General features: G+C 38.9%; 1 protein-coding gene and 1 non-coding gene across 6 annotated transcripts in view; both read left to right on the top strand.

Annotated features, from left to right (window-relative positions):
• Positions 1 to 22,316, top strand: part of LMO3 (LIM domain only 3) — a 58,663-nt gene that overhangs the window by 18,546 nt on the left and 17,801 nt on the right. The window lies entirely within an intron of this gene.
• Positions 20,607 to 20,680, top strand: TRNAP-CGG (transfer RNA proline (anticodon CGG)). The gene has a single exon. It is a non-coding gene; the product is annotated as a tRNA-Pro (tRNA).

Here is a 22,316-nt window from a genome sequence, read left to right as displayed (position 1 = left end):
GACAGCCCTGTTGAGAGTGTGACTTTAGTAATGACCTGAAGAGAGTGGAGGAGCTTGCCAGGGGGATGTATAGGAAGGACATTCTGGGCACAGGGAGCAGGCAGTGCAAAGACCTTGCAGTGGAAGCTTTTCTGTTATGTTTGAGGAACATCAAGGATGCTAGTGTGGTTGGAGTGAGTGAGGATAGTAAAGGCAAGGACTAGAGGCAGCCACTCTCTGCTCCGTGGTCCTGTGGTGTCCCTGGTCACTGTTCCAACCAAGAATGCCCCTGTACTTTCCGAAATGTCAGGTAAGGAAGTGGTGATACTTCCATCTGGGAACCACTGGAAGCTCACTCAGTTAGGCCATTCCAGACTGGGTTCCTTTTGGGAGTCACAGCTCAACTGCTAATTGGAAATGGGATTATTTTCATGCATTTTTTTTACTGGTAGTTTTTTTCTTTGTGGGAGGTGAAGGGAGAATGTCTTTTTATTTGGCCTCAGCAATCACCCTGTGTGATTAAGTAACAGTTGTGAAATATGTGTCTCAAAATAGACCTCAGGATTAGGTCATTTGTTGCTAACTCATGGGAGATGGTGTAGTTGTATGTTTGAGTTTAAGTTGACACATCTACATACATCTACTAATATGGTTAATGGAGTATTTACACGTTATAATTCAGTGTGAAATACAAAGGATTGTTCTTATTGGTGAGCGAAGGCTGCCGTTAAACTCTGCCCTGATCACAGAGTAATTGATATTTTTGAATACTTAGGTAATAAAAAAAAGTTTAATGTAAATCTTAAATACAAATCAAAGTGCTTGAGCTTGTTTTTATGTTTATAAAACGGGCTGGCATCCGTCATGGATATTGGCTGAGAAGCTGTGCTCATGTTCCTGGAATCTTACAAAGAGGCACAGCATGAACCGGTGAGCTTTTAAAACACTGGCTGTCTATACTCCACACACAAAGAAATCCCAAACGTGCTTTCCAGAAAGCTACAAGGTGGTGGCCAAGTGACTTCCCAAGTCTTAATTCCTCCTGTCACCCTGCACATCCTGAGTGTTTTTTTTTTTTCTCCCTCTTTTTGGTAGATGGGACATCTGTTGTAACTACCGTCTTGTCCTGGTTGAGTCGAAGACCTGTTTTCCTAATCACTTGGTGATTCTCACCTTCCAAAATGGATCTATTTGAGCTTCATTTTCAGGAAAAGTCACTTGATCTTGAGCTGATAGTCTGCTAGGTATTTCAATAATCTGATCAATGGTAGTTATTAAACTAACCATTACCTTTGGAATAGAGGTCACGTGCTCATTTGACTACACATGCTAAATGCTTTATCTTCTCAGTTAACTGTGGATTTCTGCAGTGACCTGAAAAAAAGTTACATATTTTGAGGAAATAAAATTTTTTTTAAAAATTTTTGATTTTTCCTCTGGGAATTTATCTACTAAGTAATAAACAGAGCCTTTTATTTTTACCACAACTTAGTTTTTCTCTGTGATTCTGAAGATACAAGCTTATCCTACGTTCATTTTAACACATACATTGTATTTTAAATAATTTCTGTGTGTTTCTCATTATTCTGCTACACTGAGTGTTATCCTGCCCTCCAACTATCGTTAATGGCATGTTAGTCATATATGACTTATGATGTGTTCATCTGCTGTTTTCACCTTCTATAATATTAGTTTATAGAGAGAAAATGTCTCATCAGTTCTTGCAAATTCCCTAAGCATCTCCCAAACCGGAGCCTAGGTTTCAGAGGCATGTCAAGGAGCACAATGAGGAGGAATATAGGTTTGACGTCTGCCCTTAATCTGCTGCATCCCAGTTGTATGTTCCTAGGCACGTCACTCAGCCTCTCCAAGCCTCAGCTTACCCATCTGTAAATAGGAGACCCATTTATAGAACCGTCAGGGGGTGTTACAGGAATTGAAAACACTTGCCCACAATTTGATGTGAGCTACTGTTGTTACAAAGGAAGAACTGCACTGAGTTATGAAGATAAGATAGTTGGAAAATTAAATATGAGGAGAAGATTAAAGAAACAGGTTACAATGAGGTTAAAGGATGATTAATAATCAAGAATATGAAAAGCTGCTAGCATAATAAGATCTTTCACCAACTTTTCAGCTCCAAAGAAGATAGATGCTTAAATACCATGTACTCCTGAAGCCATATGGGGAAAAATGTTTAGCAGTGGAGGTTATTGGAATCTGGAATGGGTTGTTAAATGAAGATTACAGTATATTTTACATAAAATAAGATGAAGCTGAATCTTTGGGGGAATTATTGAACATGAGATTTTCTTTGTAACCGAGGCGATAGTTTTCTAAAGTATCTTACATGCTCGCACTCTCCATGCTTCAGCATGTGCAACGTCTATGGCCTTGTAAAGTGTGATGTTTAATATCCCATAGGGTAGAATTATATATGAAATTTTAGCTTGCTTTAGGTTTCCTCTGTAGTCTCGATTTTTATCTCTTTTTCCAGAGGTGGCAAGGACAATTGAATGTCAGCATCTTAACTGGTATTCTTTTTCAGTATTCTCTAAACATCTTGATTATATCTCTTTATTCCTCAGGACATTTAAGTGGGCACCCTCAATTTTCATATATATTTATAAATCATAAATACTCCACTGGGCATTTTTTTTAATTAAGAAAACAATGTTTAAAGATTAAGATATCAAGTAAATAGAAAGGCTATTCATTGTGTAACCATCCCTGGGATTTATGCACCCCCAATTTGGAGAGCACAATTGTTATTTAATAGCTTTTTAAGCTTGACTGAAAGTTGTTTGTAGTAATACATGTGAATAAAAAGAGGAGGAGTACCAACACTTGGGAAAAGAGTTGTCAAAGAGAGATGTGGTAGTTGTTTGAAAGAAAAGGACGTTCTAAGCATGAGGTAATATGCCTGACTCTGTTCATTTAATATTAAATCAAGGTTGGCTTTCAAGAGAAATGCTGCAGTGCTTGTGGACTCTTTCTAAGGCTGTGCTGTAGCCACTGGCAAAATTAATATAAGGCAGGGTTTCTCCCCCTCCCTGGCCTCCAACCCCCCATTCAGGACACAGTGAGATTTTAGACAGATAAATGCTAGAATAACCCTATGTACCAAAGGCAGTGTTTACCGCATGTAATACATATCATTGTTTGTCTCCTGTAGTGAAAAATACTTGTGTCGTGCTGTTAAAATGCACTCCTGACAGACCAGTGCTTGCTATTATAGGGTCCATTGCTTAAAAAAATGATACACTGACAGAAATACAATTTAAGAAAATTTAACACCAAGGGTAGTCAACCATGTAGGCTACTATTAAGGGGCCAAAACTCAAGGCCAGGGGTTTATTTAAAAAAAGAGGCACAGTTTATTTGCTAGTAGTAGGCAAAGTTAAAAGAAAAAAAAATCAAACTTGAATTCCTTGCTCTCTAGTCTGTAGAAAATTAATGAAAGCAACAGTTCAATAAGATTTTATTGCAGAAATGTTTAAGTGAAACATTTTAAGATGGCTTTGGAATTTTTAAACAGTTACTTACCATTTAGAAAGCTGTAATACTGCAGTGCGTGGCAAATTGTTAGCCTTGGATCTGAGGCACACCCAGTGATTTTCTTAAAATGGGTAGTCAGAGCTAGTTAATCTGAAATCACTTTGTTCATTTCATTTGTGTGTGTGTGTATGTGTGTGTAGCTTGTAAATGTATTTGAGATTGACAGGTCAGCAGCACCCAGAATGACTCCAGTTTAAAATGTAAGCTATTGTCCAAGTACCCTAATGGGCATAGTTTGGTAGGTAGCTAAATGCACTGGATTTGTAACAAGGCCCTTTGAGAAAGAAAATAACCAAATATGAGATGTGATGAGATAGGTTGGATTTCAGATGAGTACAGGATGTACTAATGAATAAACTGCTACTGAAGGATGATAAAGCTTGTGTTTTTCAGCTATCACGTGGCTCTCGGATTCAGGGAGAAAATTCCATGAATGTCGATGAGATGTATTATCTAATTTTACCATTTTAAAAACAAATGTGCCATGCGGTAATATTTAATGCCAACTGTGTACGGATTACATGTTCCTTTGGGAGAAAGGTTACAAAAGTAATGCAATAAATAATCTGAGCTTCAAGGAGCTTAACTTGGGTATCAGAGAAATAGAAACAACATTGCCTGCTGGGATGGAGAATCAAAAGATATGTATCTTACATTCTCAACCCTGATGGTGTGGTCTTATGGCCGCACCCTAGGACGGGTCTAGGGAGGCAGTAGATCCTGCCAAGAACAGATGTCCCAAGATGAAATGCAGTGTCTCTGCAGATGTCCTCCAGAATGCAGTTGGCCCAAATCTGACAATCTTATGCAACAGACCTTTCTATGGACCTGGAAGGTAATGCCTGTTGTCCAGACACATTGTCCAGAGCCTCTGTGACTCAACTGTGTGCTGAAGCAGACCCAGGAGTGCTTGCTGAGGAGTGTGGGGATCCTCAGTGCTCCATTTCTGCATGCCTCTTAGTTAATGTTTCTGAAATTCCTTTATGTGAACTTTATCACATCGTAGCATCTCTGGATACTCTGTGTTCTTGCCAGAAATTACAACTTCAAATGCTGCTCTTCGGTTCTTATTTTTGAAGAAGTTATCTGAAGGAAATTGTATTTATGGGGGACTGATAACCTGAAAAACCAGATCTTCAACTATTCTGATAATTTAAAATATATCCTTTGAATGGCCTCAGAGTGCTATATACTTGACCTTGACCCCTCAAAATCTTTCACAGAATTGTGCATCAGGGTTTCACCATCAGCCTAAACTGAAGAAAGTTTTAGAAACGCATGCAGACAGTTCAGCATATCAGGGATGCAGTCGTGGATTTGTTTACTGTATCACACAATGTCCTGCAGAGTGACTGTTGAAATCTCCCCCCATCTTAGAATAAGAAAAGTTCCTGGGAGGCTAAATGATTAAATGGTGTTTTTCTCGTGGGCCTTGTGGGTCGGGATTGTTTACATTTTCCCTCTTTCCTTTGTCTCCTAGGAAGCTCAAGTCCAAATTTACTTTCTATTTTCAACAACTATTTAGAACTGTATGCTATGTTAATATATTCTCTAGCCTTTTGTATTTTCTTACCCATATTGTTTCCTTTATTATGATATCCAGAGCTGTTGATTTCATCGGAGGATGAATTTTGAATAATTACAATGAGTGAACAATAATGGAGGAAAAATAGAGGTGGGAGCAGAGTCTAATTCAGAAGAAATGCTTACAAATAGCTTGAGTGAAAGGAATTTAGGGAAGGCGGGACATGATGAAAGTCATTCTCTGGTCTGGATAGTATTTATAAAGTATAGGTGGATTTGTACAATATTTGGAGCAGTGCTTGAGCTCACTCTGTCGGATGAGGATTGTAGCAGATACATCCTTTTAAGTTCTTAAATTTTCATCTTTATTGCTGGGTGATTATTTAGCATAAATCTATTATTTTAATATAAATATATGTATGCAAATCTTATTTTATGAAGTATAATCAGTAACTTATTTTCTACAATGATGCTTTGATATAAATAAAACAGGCTGAATAATTATCTCACCAAAGGTTAAGACAGTAATTACAAACCCAAATGCGTCCAAGTTCCAGAGTCCACGCAGGTCAAATAATGTAGTGACCTGGGGCTGGCATGTTTCATCCCAAGGGAGCGGCTACGATTTTATTTAAGCAGCATATGAGCCTAATACTGCTGATTTCTCTGGATGAACTTGATTATTTTTCTAGATCTTTATGTGAAATCCCTTGAATTTGAGATACTGGCAACTAATTCTAATGGGGTATACATGCATTAGTATGAAAGTTCTTCATCAGAACCCTAGAATTCTGGTTTTAAATACCTGGCCAGGCCTTTCCACTGGCTGAGGTGTTTGAAAATGTTCCGTAGCATCCTGAATCCTTGAAGGGAGGATCCCATCTGCAGCCCACATGTACCAGGTATAGCCCTGCTTCGGGAATCTCCTGGGAGCTTTTGAAATCGTTGAAATGAACGAGTTTAAATAATCGGAGTGGGTGAACTACACCAGACTGAACTGTAGTGGAGAACTCGCTGTTCTGTGAAGTGGGAGGCGGTCCCTCCTGAGAATAGAGCTCTTGGCCTCTTCTTGGACCTCATGGCCATTACAGTTTCCCTGGGATTTTCAGGGACCCTCCTGTGCCTCTCACTTCCATTCCTTTCCCCATTCTCTGAATATTTCTACTGCTCCCTCAACGCAACACTGTTCCACTGGGTCCTCTGGAAACCTCATCTCATTATCAAGCATCATTCTGTCTACAATTTTTTTGGCTTTTTCCGTCACAGCATTGTCTTTAACTGAATTTCATCATTGCTTTAACTGAATTTTGCCTCCTCTTTAAGGAGATGGTTTTCCTTTCAGCTGTCAACAGGCACACAGGACTCCTTACGCTTATAAGTCCCACATTCCATGAAACCACAACAAGAAGCTGACATTCTCTTGGATACACACAACCATCTCCTTTCACTAATGGAAATGCATCATTTTCCAATAAACCTCGTACAACTGAGTTATGCTGCTTTTTACGCTTTCTTACTCCTGCCATGTCTCTCTTGCCGTAATTGTAGGAGATTTGAAAGGGCTTAGAGTTGACCCACTGAAAGCAGTCCTAACTGGCTGAATCTCCTTAACTCTACTGAACGTCAGCCCTCTGATCCTAGAGTCACACATAGCTTCTTGTCCTGAAAGAGAAACATTCCATCTCAGGAATCTTAAACTCCATAATGTCATCTTGTCTGACTTGCAATAATACAGCTGCTCTTTGGTTTCAGATATTCAGCTCTTCCACTGAGTCTTTTTCTCCTAATTGGGTCAATCTGTCAGGCTTCTGTCCTTCCCTGGCCAACGTGGACCTAACTGTTGGTCATTCAAGCCCCCCTTCCCTACCACCTCCCCTCCCACATCTACCATCTTCTGTCTCAGCGCTCACCAAGGCTCTCGTCTGGCAAATGGGCACTGGTCTACGACTCCCTGGTTTTCTATTACAATAGCATGGCTGGGCATTGCTGGAAACAAGCAAATAAAATACAGATCCAACAAATAATTGGTTTTTCCCTCTTACCTGGCCTCAAGAGGTGAACCAGTTCTTTGTACTTGGCCACCATCCTTGCCCATGACCTTCAACAGCCCTACTGAACACTCACAGTTCCCCTTGAGGCCTTTTCTTTGGATAGTTGTCCTGTCTCCTCATTCTCAGCAGATGCCTTAGCTGGACCGCCTTCAAAATTGAAGCCATCAGGCTTGATATAAATCAACTTCTTACCACTATTTACATTTCATCTACTCTTCCTTTTGTCTTTAACTTCTTTTATCTAGTCTTTGTGAATGAGGTGTTCCTGTTCCTTTTAAGACTGAGTCTACATCCTTGGCTCCATTTCCTTCATTATCCTGTGGGTCTTCTTTTTACAAGGTGCCTCCTTTTTTCTTGAGTATCTTTAATATTTCCTTTTCTGTAAACTTTTGACTCTCAACATATAAATATACTCAAGACTTTCCTGTTCTGGAAGAAAAAAGTTTTATCCTTCAAACACATCGATATTACCCAATTCCTTCATTGTCCAATTTTTTTTAGAAGAAGAATCTCCTCTTGCTAGCCATACGTCTTCAATCCCATCCACTTGTGATCTGGCTTCTGCCTGTAACTACTCTACTGAAATTGTTTGCCCTGATACCTGATAGGTGAAACTAATGGACATTTTCTTGGGGATCATCTTATAGTTTCTTTTCCTTTTGATAACGTTGATCAGTCCTTTTTAAAAGCTTTCTACTGTCTTAGATGCCATGACCCTACACGGTTCAGATTCTTTTTGGCTGTCTCATCCTCATCAGACACTTAAACGAGTGAAGGAAGTTACCTTGAGAACACCGATCTTATTGGGGTATACTTCATTTTCCTGGGAGCTATTATCTGTCTTCATGGTTTTAATTCCTCTCCTTTTGTGATGCCTCTTAAATCTCTACCTGCAGTACATTACTCTCTTCCAGATTTAAGCCACGTACACTTCGCAGCTTCCGTGGCACCTGCATTTGAATGTTACGTGGGAAACAGTATCTAAAACTCAACTTATACAGAAGTAGCATAACTCTAATATAGTACCATAGCCTGATAAAGATAATATAAAAGTATACAGAAATGAATTGTATTTATGGTGAATGCTTGAAAAATATTAGCAACTAGTCTCTTAGTGTATAGAATGAATAATACTCTAGGAACAGGTAAGATTATTTCTGGAGTGCAAAGAATGAACACCAGGATGTATTTCAAACTAATTTATTGTATTATCAAACTAAAGGAGTAAACACCATGGCTATAGTAGTATGTGACAAAAAAGGCAATTGATAAAATTCAGCAGACATTGCAAAACTTCCAGCTGAAGGGAAATAAGAGGAAGCCAGCTAAGTATGATTAAGAAAATTTACTGAAACCTAACAGTATATATATAAAACAGTTGAACACTAAAGTCATTTCCACTAAGATCAGGAAAAAGCCAGGGATAATCCACTGTTGTCGCTTGTCAATGTTGTTTTAAAATTTCGAGCTAACAAGATAAGAAAATGAAGTAATCAGTGTAAATATTAAAAAATTATTTTCTTTGCAGATAATTGGGAAAACTCAAGAATTAATAGGAAAATTTGGCAGAGTAGCTAGATAAAAGACAAGATAAATAGAATTTGTAGTTTTACTCTATGCCAAAAAATGACACCTTAGAAACGAGAAGAAAAGAAATTCATTAAGAGGTAATAAAACTTTAAAAATACATAGACATTAGAGGCCAGCATTCATGTGAAGAAATATTTTAAAAGGAAAATTCTGCTAAAAAGATTGTCCTCTATTTTTCTGTTTGTAAATCCTGGGTAAATATAGAAAAATTTCAACTAGACTGAGGGCAGAGGTGTTATAACAGCAATGGAATTATGAGGGTTGGTGTTTACCATTGTGAAGTAAAGTGAGACTCAGATGGTGGCAAATATTTTTTCAGGATCTACTGTATTCCAGATAACTGTTCCAGGGACTGAGATGGTAGCAGCGAAAGAAAACAGACAAAAGTGTTTGCCCTGTACCTCTTATATTTTAGTACTAACTTACGAGGTATTTTCTACGAGATGGGAACTGTGCTGAGTTCTTTTCAGATGTAATCTCATTTAGCCTTTGGGAACTGTTATACCCATTTTAGAGACAAAGTTACTGAGGCACAGGATGGTTAGGTTATTTAGCCAAAATTCCCGAGGTACAAGGGGTCAGGCTGGCTGTGCTTTAACATCCAGTAACCCTAGTCATACTGTCCCATAGTGCTGCCTGTAAGAAGCAAGGGAACTATTCACTCATGCATCTGTTACGTTCGTAAGCTACTGGTGTATCACTGTTAAATTGTTAAGTTAATTAAACATAAACCTGGGAGGGTATGAAGTACCTACCAGGAAACACGTTTCTCATCAGGGGCATCAGACACGTTAGATTTTAATTCTGTCCCGAGGTTCCCTATGGTGCTTATTCATTATTTTTCTGGTTATAATTTTCTGAACAAATAGAGAAATTTAGACTATGCTTGCTTTTGGCCAAACTATTTCGTACTGGTTTCTCTAAATATATTAATAACGTGTATGTAAGGGAGTGTGTGTGTGTGTGTGTGTGTGTGTATATATAGTTTAATGCTAGAAGAGAAGAAATTTTGTTCTCTTTAAAAAAAAATCCCTGTGGAAGTTTATGACCTTTGTAATCAATGTATTTTTTTTAAACTAGGCTCTAGAGAATGTTTGGGTTGGAAAAGGTCACATATTTGCAATGATATATTCTGTCAAGAGTGTGTATAAGTGTAACATACTAGACCTTAACAATGCAATATATTTCCTTGGAATAAAGAACTTTTTTTTTTTTTTTGCTTTACATTTCAAGCAAGACTTTATTAAAGTACAGCTCTGAATGATTTCTTCTTGAATATATTCTTTTAGTGAATTAATGTGATTATTGTGATACTTCTAAATACTTCGTTTATTAAGATGTAACTGACATATAAAACATTATATTAGTTTCAGGTATACAACATAATTATTCAATATTTGTAAATATTGTGAAATGGTCACCGCAATAAATCTAGTTAACATCCATCACCACATATAATTACAATTTCTTTCTTACAATGAAAACTTTTAAGATCTATTTTCCTAGCAACTTTCATATATACAATACAATATTATTAAACTATAGTCACCATGCACATTACATCCCCAGGACTGACTTGTTTTATAACTGGAAGTTTATACCTTTTGACCCCCTTCACCCATGTTGCTCACCTTCCCAACCCCCACCTCTGGCCATCACCAATCTATCTCTGTATCTCTGAGTTTGGGTTTCTTGGTGGTGGTTGTTTGTTTTTAGATTTCACATACAAGTGAGATCATGCAGTATTTGTCTTTTTCTGTTTGACTTATTTCACATAGAATAATGCCCTCAAGGATCATCCACATTGTTGCAAATGACAAGATTTCCTTCTTTTTTTCTGTTTGGGGTGGGGAGGTAATTAGATTTATTTATTATTTTATTTTTAGAGGAGGTACTGGGACTTGAACCCAGGACCTCATACACCCTAAGCATGCGCTCTACCACTTGATCTATACCCTCCCCCCTTAAGATTTCCTTCTTTTTTATGGCTGAATAATATTTCATTGTGTATATGTGTATGTACCATATTTTCTTTATCTGTTTATTCATTGATGAACACTTAGGTTGTTTCCATATCTTGGCTATTATAAATAATGCTGCTGTGAACACGGAGGCGCAAATGGCTTTTCAAGTTAGTGTTTTTGTTTCTTTGGGTTCAATACCCAGAAGTGGAATTGCTGGATCATATGGTAGTTCTAGCTTCAAATTTCTAAGGAACCTTCATACTGTTTTTCATAGTAGCTGCACCAATTTACTTTCCCACCAGGAGTGCATGAGGGTTCCCTTTTTCTCCACATCCTCGCCAACACTTGTTACTTCTTGTCTTTTTGATAATAGTCATCCTCACAGGTGTAAGGTATGGAACTGTTAGAGTCAGACCTGATCCTGAGCCAGACTGAGATGGGTCTGTACTGAAGAGAGCACAGCTTCCTCCCCTCCCCACCCCTCCCTTTCTGCCTGCCTCCTCCATCCTCCGCCAAACCTACTTAGCATTGGAGAGGTGGGAAGTTATTTTGAATTTAAATTGTTCAAATGAACTAAGTAAAACAGTATTTCCCAAACTTGAGTAGTTTATGAGACCCTTAGAAGGAAAAAAAAAATGATCTTAGAATCCCCTGAATATTCCATTGATTTTGAGAAAATTGGAGTAGTCACTTCGGGCAGTTACTTAATATTTTCCAAGTTGAATTAAACTCTAAGGGTTCAAAGGAAAGCACAGTCTCTGTTGGTTGGGAAGACTTACAGGAAGAGATGCGATTGGCATGAAAGATGAGGAGATGACACATTTCAGATAGAGTAACTGTCTACCTAGCACTGGAGTCCACTATAAATTTAACAATGAGGCAAACGGGCTGATCCAGTTAGGGGTAGAATTGCCAGACAAATTCCAAGATCCCCAGTTAAATTTAAATTTCAGATCAGTAATAGGTTTTTTTTGTTTTTTTTTTTTTAGTATAAGTGTGCCCCATGCAATATTTGGGAATCCTTAATTTAGAAAAGGGAAAGGGTTAGTTGTAGTTGTTCAGAGTTCCATCCTGGGCAGAATGAATATAATTATGTGGGTAATATGGAGCCACTGAAAGTCACTGAATGTATTAAGGAATGAGGAAATTAGTGATTTAAGGGAAAATCATCTTTCAGATGTGTGCAGACTGGCTTGTGATAAGGAGAGAATGTACTTTTTTCTCACTATCGTGCCTCTTTGTCTGTCATGCCAGCACAAGACTGCAGAAGTTTTGAGGGCAGGAAAATGTCTTATTCGTTTGATCGTATCCAGCATCTAGCAGAAAACCTGGCGGGTAGTAGGTACCCAATAAATATTGACTGGAAGGCAGGAGGGAGTGGGGGTAGAGTGACATATGTAGCAATGCCTAAATGAGTGCAATCAAATGGCAGCACAGATAATAAAAATAACAATGAATAACTGTCAGATAGTTAGGGAAGTGTGATTTTTAATAGCTGAGCTTCATGTTATAATTGCAATGAAGAGAATGTTCTGGAAGCTAGAAAGGAGATTTAGGAGATGGATCTGGAGAATAAGAAGGTGTGCTTCCTCATAACATTGAGGCTGAACGTTGGCGGGCTCTCGGAGCTGCCCGCCTAGGTCAGGGTAGTATGACTTATGCTTTGTGTTACTGTTTAGAATAAGGGGGTAGTGATGGTCAAGAAGTTATCACCAGAGATGGTAGTTAGAGGTGACACCAGTTGCAGGCTTTCTGCAGCTGCTGGTCACACTTCTGATGTTGCCACCTAAACCATCTGGAAGGTGATCGAAGACATACCTAATTTGTTCTGAGTTTCAACAAGTAGCTAATGATGTTGCCTGACGTGGTCCTGGTGTCGCTTTGCTTAGCGTAGCTTTGCCCTTACTGCGTTATTTCTATAAGGTAGAGTTCAGGAAAGGACAAGGGGATGGTGGTCTAATCTTCGTCTTTGCAACAGCTTCTAAATACTTTTGACTTCCACCCACAAGTGTTAGTGTCATTATACACTGAGTTCAGCTTGGGATTTCCAAAATAGGTGATATGAATTTAGTAAGTATAAGTGAAATTCCTATAGGAAATCTACGTAGTTGTCAGGGGAGGGTGCTAATTTCCAGTCTGGCCCTTCTCTGTAACCCAGTCATTTAAAGCATAGGAATATTACATGTGTTGGCTCTGAGGAAAGGGGTTGTCAGAGAGCTTACTATCCAGCACGAAAGAGACAAACAGAGGACAGCAACTAGTACAAAGGCTGTCAGGGCCATGCAGTATATGAAAACAGGTGTTTAAATAGGCAAAGGACGATGTTAGTCATTTTGCCTCAGGGAAATCAGAGGGACTTCACGGATTCAGTGGCATTTGAGCCAAAGATAGAGCAACAGCAGTAGTTCGCCAGGAAGAATAGATTTAGCAGGGACTCAACAGGCAGGTGTGATGGGAGGTCAGGCATGAAAGGAGACGGCCAGTCAGGGGAGGAGAGGCCATTTTGGGGATGAGGTGCCATTGTGCACGGGAAGACTAAGGCCAGAGTGGCCCTTTCATGTCTTCATGCGTTGATTCCACATGCAGTTGGGAGCTGCAGAAGGTTATAGGCAGAAGCAACAAATTGGATCTGTGTCATGGGAGGGTAACTGACTGCAGAGTGGAGCGTGAAGAGCACGGGAAGGCAGACTGGTAGAAAAGACATTCAGCTGGGAAATCACAGCCTGAATCCAGGGGAGAAAGGATGCATGTGAGAAGAGGGTCTCTGAGAAGGAAGGAGAAAGGGCATGTTCTTATGGTATTTGAGAGAGAGAGCTAGCAGGGTTGGCTTTGAGGTCCGAGGAGAGGAGGAACAGAGATGAATTTGAGAACTCTGGTTTCAGGGACTTACAGAGGGTCCCGACGTTCATGTTGACATTGGACGTGACGGGGCAGGGTGGGGATGTAGCCTGCGGATGAGAAGGATGTTATACATAAGGAGAGCTAAGCTTGTCCCGGAAAACCTGGGTGAGTGGAAGGTCTAAGGAGGCAAAATTTAACTTGAAGTATAAACCCTTCCTAAAGGTCAGAAAGTGAAAAGGGGTCCCTAAGAGGTGGAAATAGTGAATTGTTCCTGAAGTTCCTTCTGTTCTGTTGAGGAACGAGGGGGAACCGTGGAGTTCAGCTCTGGGGCTGCTGCATACGTCTGAATGCCTCACTTTCCTTATCCATGAAATGGGGGAATGAACTCTGACCTGTGTCATTTGGTTGTTGGAGGATAAATGAGATAACCCTTGTAAAATGCTTCGAACAGTGTCAGGTACAGAGACAGGGCTGAATAAACATTAGCCCTTACACGCTAAGCCCTCACGTAATTGACCAGGTTTCATATTGATATTGATTTGAGATGTTTCTTTAAAATGTAAGCACAGGAAAATCTTTTGACCGATTTGTCTAATTTGCTGAGGTCTAATTATCAGCATGGACTTCGTCTTTTAGTTGCTTTTTCCATTAAAAATGCTTTGTGGACAGAATTACCATTAGTGTGTGGAAATTGATCTCAGCCTTGTGTTTTCTAAAATCAGAAAAGCCTCAGTTTTAGTGGTGCTTTATTCTTATGCATTTATTTATTAATTTTGAGATCTAAAAGAGAATGTTGAGCTTTTTATAAAAAAAAAACAAAACACGACAGACATCATAATGTTAAGCTTAGATTATGCCTTGGATGGCAGTGCTGGGTTAGGTTACACATTGGATTTCCCTGTCATCTTTTTTCTGGGTAAGAAAATACTTTTTCATTTGTATGTTTTTTGTGTTCACTAGTTTATCACATAATCTTATCTATTATACCTGGATTGAGGGCAAGAGAGGAAGTTCAATATGGAGTGAGCACCAGACTGGTGATCAAAACAGAGACCTGCTAGGTTTCCTTCAGTGCTAGTAACTGAGTCTAACTTCTGAGGTGAGTCACTGCTGCCTCCATGCCTCAGTTTCCCCAGGTATAGACTGGCTGCCACCTCCCACCTTCCAATAAGTACGGTAAAGATTAATTTTCCTAATACAAATTTATATACGAAGTTTTTTGTAATGGCCAAAAAAAAAAAAAAAACCCCAAAAACTTTGCCATTGGAGACAAGCTGTTTATTTCCCAGTGTTCCCTGCAGTTCATAGAGGACAGATAGGAATTAATCCCATTGTCTCAGTAAGAAAACTGAGGTTGAAAATGAAATAGTGGGAGAAATAAACAGTTCCTAATTCAGCACCCCTACCCCCTCCACACCTAAAACACATTGTTCGTGAGGTGCTTTGAATCTGTTAGAAAGAGAGTGAAGGAAAAAGCACCAAGTAATACCAGCCCGCCAGTCCGGGCTGTCAGGAGTGTCTCTCATGCCATCTGTCACAGGAGGTTGCAGGGCGGAGAGCAGCAAATCCCTGACTGGGGACTCAAAGTTCCGAAGCAGAAGGTCTGTCCTCTTTCCCGCACACTGTGCGGTGCCTAAATCGTGATCGGTTTTCAGGCGTTTTCAATGATCGTCGTGAATCTGCAACGGCATAAAAAAAGAAAGAAAGAAAAGAGAAAAGAAAAGAAAAAAGTAAAGAGGAGGGAAAAAAAAGAAAAAACTTGAAAGAGCCTCCTTTAGAAACCGGTTCAGGAGTCTTGCAATTTACATCCATGTGATTACCATACGTAACAGCAAATTTCTAACCCTACCGTCTTCCCCCAGCTGGCTCTCCGGGGTTTGGTGGTGTCACCACTTCTGCAGTCGTGGCAATGGGCAGAGCGGGTGGAGGAAGGCTGGTTTTCTGGAGGAAACAGGTAAGCGGCAGGTCCGCCGCGTGGACACGGCTGCTACTTGGGGAAAGACGAGAGGCAGCAATTAAGGCGGCGGAGTAATGCGCTTCGGGGCGCGGGCTCCGGTCCGTAATACATTCCTTTCTTAATGCGACTTGATGTAGATGGAGTGAGGGCCTATCAGGTGTGAAAAGCCCTGCTGCTCCTGGCGTGGAGTGGCCTCCAGACGGTGATTTGGCCACGTCAATCTAGTCATGCTTGATTTCGACACTTAACGTGGTAAAGCAGGATTTCTCTACCCCCGATCAACTTCTCAATTAGCAAGCTGCCTTGTGTAACGGCCTTGTTTTGCAATCCCTCAGGGCTGCTTCAGGGGTCATTAGGGTGAGAAAACTTGAACACCAGCTCAGGCTGGAGCAGAGCGGAAAGGGAGCCTGAGAGCTTTCCTAAATACATATAACCCTTTTTCAAGTTGTTTGCTTTCATGGGATTGATTCTTGGCACATTAAGAAGCTTAAGCCTCCAGTATCTTGTTTAAACTGCCCCCTTATCGCTTTTGCAGCTGACAGGTTTTTTTGACAGGCTGAGAGTAAAAAGAGATAACTAGTAGGTTAGTACTTTATTTATACATGTGGACACACAAGCGCGTAGAAGGACCTGCATGCACACCTTCAAATATCTTTGAAGTTGTCTTTTCAGGGCCTCTGGTTACCAGTTAACATCCCCTGTCAAATGATTTCAGTACCTCATTTCTCTATATTCATTATATCCGAGTTCAAAATCTTTATTTCTACTATGTCTGATTTTATTCACGCATGATTTTAAATCGTGCGTGCCTTATTCAGTAATTTCTCACTTAACCCCAGATATTACAAATATATGTTAATAGAAGGTTTATGTAATAGGCATTTATGAATCAACGTTGAAATATTTGTCATTAGTATATTTTTTCCTTATCTATGATTTAACTCTTCCCAACTTTAATAGAAAAAAATTAAAATTTCAAGTGATTTTTAAGCATAATTTTTTCCTTCCTATAATGGATAAGAAAATGCATAATAAAGGCATAGAAATGTACTTTGAGAATTGTAGTCACTACTTTGACAACATCTCTACTTTCAGTCACTGTAGGTTTCATATTTGTAATTTCCTATTTTAATAACCCACTTGCCTATCCACTTGGCATTACCACATTGTTAGAATATTTAGATGATTCCATTTTAAATATTTTTAGCAGACTCTGCCTTAATGTAATATTTTTAGAGTAAATTATTCTAACATATATTCCATGAACAGGTTTTCCCAAACTGGTTTGCCTAGATTTCTTACAAAAATATTCACTTTACTGACACTGAGCAGAGCTTTATAGGGTTCCTAATATATGCATGGTTCTAGGTATAACTGAACTCAGTGTACTTTATAAATTGGAAGTGGGTTATATGTTGCTATTATACACCCCAGTACACTCTCTATTTATGAAGAGTTTGACATCCAGCTTTAGAAGTGTTTAAGGAATAGTTAAAATTCTGGACACTGTGGCATAGCAATTCCCAAGAAGTACTTCAAATAATAAGTCCTAAATGTGACACACAAAGGAAGTACCTCTGTAGCTCTGTCTTTTATAAAGAAGATACATGCACATTCCAAAAATGAAGTCTTTACATAAACTCAGTGCTGGGGAAATCATATTTTACAAAGGAAAATGTTTTTAAAACTATGCTGCTGAAAACATCATTTATATATATGACTGATGTTGTCTGTTCTTATATAATAATATAATCTGCAGGTTTGCTTGCAATTCTTTTTGTATAGTTTTACTGCACAAAAATTCAACTTTCATATTTCTCCTCTGTAATACTGTATTGAACGTTGTGCTAGTTTATTATGGAAAGCATCAAGCTTGGACTAATTAATAGTCAAGAATTATACCTCTTCCTTCCCCAAAATTGTTTTGTTTTTCTTCTGTCTTTATTGATGTCTTGTTTTCCAAAAAGGAACTTGTCTGATCCTACAAGTAATTGTTTCCATGGCTTGATTTTTATAATTCTTCTAAATACTACTTTAAGGCAATTCAAAAATCCTTTAAAAGATTCTCAAATTAAAAGTTCAATTTGAATATATATAGCATACATATATGTATTTTTAAAAATGTTAACTCGTGTTGAATAAAAGTTGTATATCTTCCCTTTTAACTGGGTTTTAAGAGAGCATGACAAATTAGTCTGACAACTAAAAGTCAAATTCTCCAAATTAGCTTTTACCTGAATCATCCAGCTACACTTCAACTAGAATAAAAAATCACAGAATTTGAAAATTATACAAAAGCCCTTGAAGGGCATGTAGTTCAACCTGTCTATTTGGGTCAAACAAGGGACTGAGGAACAGAAAGTTTGAAACCTCTGAATTCTAATTGATCTTTGGTTTTACCACAGTTGCCCTATAATTTTCTATTCAGCCCAGGACACTTTTGATAAGAGTACTGCTGAGAATTAGATTGGGCCACAGATTTGTACACTGGATTGTCCTGGACAAACTGACGTAGGACTATCTTTGCTGTTACAGATAATTAACCCATCTATGATTTTTCATTTAATGATAGTTTTGAGAGCACTTTCTTCTAAGAATTGAGGACAATTGTCCATTAAAATCCTAAAGCAGTAAATGATGTCAGATGTTGAATTTGCTTTGCAGAAAATAATTTTTTTTTTAAAGAGAACAAATGAATTATATTCCATGAATCTTTGGTGATTCTGTTAATGGAATTTGGAGTTAAGGTATACACTGCTGTCTCTATAACAAAATATCCTCAGTTAAAAACAAGGGTGAATGTGATAACATTTCTCCACCTCTTTTCTTTGGTAAAGTTAACTTGTAAAATCAGTTACAGTGTCCCAAATCCTGCTGTTTACTTTAAAAGAAAATGTTGTAGTTAAGTTGTTTCTTCAAAGAAGTAGGGTAAAGGATTTACATAAAATTTGAAACTAAATTGTGGGTAATATAGGCTCTTAGGTTGTCACTATTCTCCTGTAAAGCACTTTTTCTTTGAAGTAAGTCATAATTAATCCTAGAAGAAATGTTTGTCTGAAATTTTACTGGCTAGTTGCAAGAATAAAGAAATGCATTACCTATTCTACGTTATGTGATTTGTTTACCCTTTATAAACAATCGAGCAATTACTGTCACTAACTCATAATCTCTGGATATGAAAGATGCACTTTGCATCAGAGTGAATGCCTTCTGCGTTGCAGCTCCGATTGCACTGTCGTCATGCAGTCAGTGTTTCCCAGTGGAGCTTCAGTGAGTCTTGGTCAGTGCCTGAGTGAATGAGTGAGTGACACTTGGAGATATGGTGAAATTGACACATGAAAATATTAAGTGGCTTATTTGAAAAAGATCGAAGAGAAGGTCTTTCCCGTGGTTAGTCCTCAAATAAATGTTTGCAAAATGACCTTTGTCACCTCCCTGCAAATACTTTTTTTCTCCTCTTTACTTTTTTCTTTCTGTTGAGACATTACAGTACTTCAAGTTCATTAGTTAAGAAGTGGGTAAAAATACTATTTTCAAGTAAGATACCTCTCCACTTACTCTTTTGTTCTCTTTAATATATGGTATATGAAAAGAAAAGTATACAAAAGAGAAAGAGAAGGTAGTTATGGGCCTCTTATGAAGTCTGTAAAGATATCAAAAGGCTTCTTTACTGTGTTTTAGGAAAATATTGCTTACTTAAAAAGTTTCCATCTTGAAAGTCCTATACAATTTAAGGTAGACAAAACTTTTTGAAAAACCATGATAGAACAGATTATCACTTAAAAAAATTATTTACAGTCTTTACTATAAAATTGTATATAGCATATTTCAATTAGCATTTATTATACTGTGGCTAAAACCAGTGCATAATTTATTTTGATCTACCAGCAGCTTCCCCAGTTATATCAAGGGAGAGATATATAGTAATTAAATTACCCACAATATCCGTAAAAATAGTCATAGATTTCTATGCTCATATGATTGTGACTGATTTGTCCTCCCCTTCATTAAAAACTGAAAATTAGAGCAGAGAAGCTGTAATGATTTGTTGAAATATCAACCTCTTCTAGCTCCTATATGTTAGCCTTTATTTTACTCTTCCTTGCTGTTTCTTCCTCTGATTATTCCAGCCTCTTCCATAAATACATCTAACACTTTGAAAAACCTTGTCTTTTAAATATCACAATAAATAGCAACCTTGACACATTTCTTTTGCTCTAGCTACAGAAGATTCTTCGGAGGACTAAGATTTTATGATTCTATGAAATGTTGGTACAATTGCCATATTTGCCAGGAAGTATTATCCTCATCAACCGTTGAAAGAAAAATATTCAATTTTACTTTTCTCCGAGTCGCTTCTCCCAGTAGGTTGCTGCGAGGAACATGAATAGCAGAAACACCTGCTCATAAGGCTTTGGGAAATGGGCATGAGGAGAAATTGACAGTTATTTGTTGAAAGTGAAAGTATAGTGTTTAAACACTGTTTGCAACTCTTAACGGAGTCAGGTGTGGAAAGAGATGCTGATTCTAAGTAGATCAGCCATCTGTCAGGTCCGCGACCTAGAGACGTTTGTCCAGTGCAACCCCTTCCTGCCACGTTTTTACAGAAGAAAACAGCAAAGTGTAATAAGAAAAGAACCAGATCTGGATGAGGAGGGTCAGATGATCATGCTGGCCCTGATGCTGAACAATGACATAAGCTTCTGTATGTAGACATGGGGGCGTCCCCTGCCCTTCAGAGCAGAGCCGGGATGGGAGGCAACACATGCTGTCAGCTTACTTTTCTTTACATGTTATTCTGTTGCTGCCTTCATGGAGCAGAAAATAGTAAGTTTAGAGAGAAGTTAAAACTGAATAAGCCTAAAACTGGAAAAATCAGTGGGACATTTTCTTTTATGTCAGATATGGGTGTGCTATAATGATTCACACCATGAACATACGTAATTTTAAGTCGGCATAAAATAGTTCTGGCCTACAACAAGGATTTACTGTCTAGCACGGGGAACTGTGTTCAAGGTTGTGTAATAACCTATAATGCAAAAGAATCTGAAAAAAATAAATATGTATAAAATGGAATGACTTTGCTGTATACCTGAAACTAACACAATGTTATACATCAACTTTAGTTCAAAAAAATAAGGGGGAGGGTATAGCTCAGTGGTAAGAGTATGTGCCTCGGATGCACAGGGTCCTGCGTTCGGTCCCCAGTACCTCCATCAAAAATAATTAAAAACCTAATTACCTCCCTCACAAAAAAAAAAAACAAAAAACTCTGGCCTTTATTTTTTTTCAATCTATAAGCACAGAACACTGGCAGAGATTTCTAGGATGAGTTTCGATTAGAAAATTCTAAATCTCCATTTGTTTAACTGTTTTAACCCTTGTGATACCCATGGGTACAAGGAAATCTGAGGCTATAGACCAGGACTGTCCAATAGAAACGTAACATGATCCACGTAGTAATTTTAATTTTTCTAGTAGCCCCATTAAAAGGAAAGTTTTGTAAAGGTGAAATTAATTTTAAAAACATATTCTCTTTAACCAAATGAATTCAAAAGATTATCATTTGGGGCATGTATAATCAATATTTCAAAAATTATTCATGAAATATGTTACTTTTTCTACTCTGAACCTTGAAATTTGGTGTGTATGCCACACTTAGAGCACATCTCGATATAGACCAGTCCCCTACCAGGGGGTCAGTAGCCACCTGTGTCTAGCGGTTACCGTGCTGGTCAGCGTAGCTGCACAGAGTGAGTGAAACCATAGCTTAGCGAGCAGCTTGATTGGAGGTGAAGAAGGCACCAGCTCTGTGGTGAAACTGAAAGTCTGTACTCAAGGTACGGAGGTTCTTGATGTTTTGTTTTGTTTTTCCTGGACTATCTAAGTTCCGGAGCAACCCGTTTTGAATCAGTCTCCAGACTGGAGCAGATTCTGTGATTGTTTAGGGCAGGGACACCTAGCCAGTCATTCATGGAGCTTGACTTGGCTCTTCTGCAAATACAGTGTTAGTGGGGAATGCAGTCCTCCTAGAACGCTTCCTTAGCCTTTCCTTTCCCTAAAAGTGCAGCACCCAGAGAGATGGGTGACAGTGCCTTCCACCAAAATCTCCTTCGCCTTCAGCATTCCTTTTTTATTTTTCTGTTGTACCCAATGTAGTGCTAAGTATATAGATCATAAGAATTCCCCAAACTAAAATGTTAAATTTTCTCCTGTCCTGTTCAGGGATAACTTTTTACTTCTAATTTTATCATCCCCACCATGTTGTTTGAATGGGTTGGATTACGAGCTGATACTCAAATCCAACTGGGGGTTGGCAGGTGTGTAGGAATTCGCCCTCTGGGTTGGATTGAACACCCACCCTCACGCTGCCTGGGGCGACTCTGTCTGATTCAAGGGAGAGTGGAGCTTTGCCAGAGCATGGGTGAGGGATCCATGCTGAGCATCCTCTCAAAATACCGCTGCCCCGAACATGAAGCCTCCATCAGTCAGGCCAGAGTCACCCATCCAGGATGTTCAGGCTTCTCTTCCTCCTCAGTCTAGCCTCAGCCTATGAGACCTCTCTCTTATTTACCCTTCTCAAAACTCTCCTTAAGTATAACTCTGACCTTGACCATCCCCGGGCTCCTGCTTGCCCTCTCACTTCCGCCTGAGGTCCCCGCCTTTCAGTTCCCACCAGCTCTCTACCTTCTGACGTGGTACCCATCATTCACGTCCTGCTTCAGATGACGTCTCTCCCCTGGCTCTGCGGCACAGCCACCCTGTCTTGACTGCAGAGCACGCCTCTCATTCATTCTGCCCTGGTGCTGTCCTCACTAGTGCCCAGCCGTGTTCATCGCAGTGTGTCTCATC

The sequence above is a fragment of the Camelus dromedarius genome, chromosome 25 (assembly GCF_036321535.1).
Source record: "Camelus dromedarius isolate mCamDro1 chromosome 25, mCamDro1.pat, whole genome shotgun sequence".
Classification (NCBI taxonomy): domain Eukaryota; kingdom Metazoa; phylum Chordata; class Mammalia; order Artiodactyla; family Camelidae; genus Camelus; species Camelus dromedarius.
This window is presented reverse-complemented; position numbering and strand designations above follow the sequence as displayed.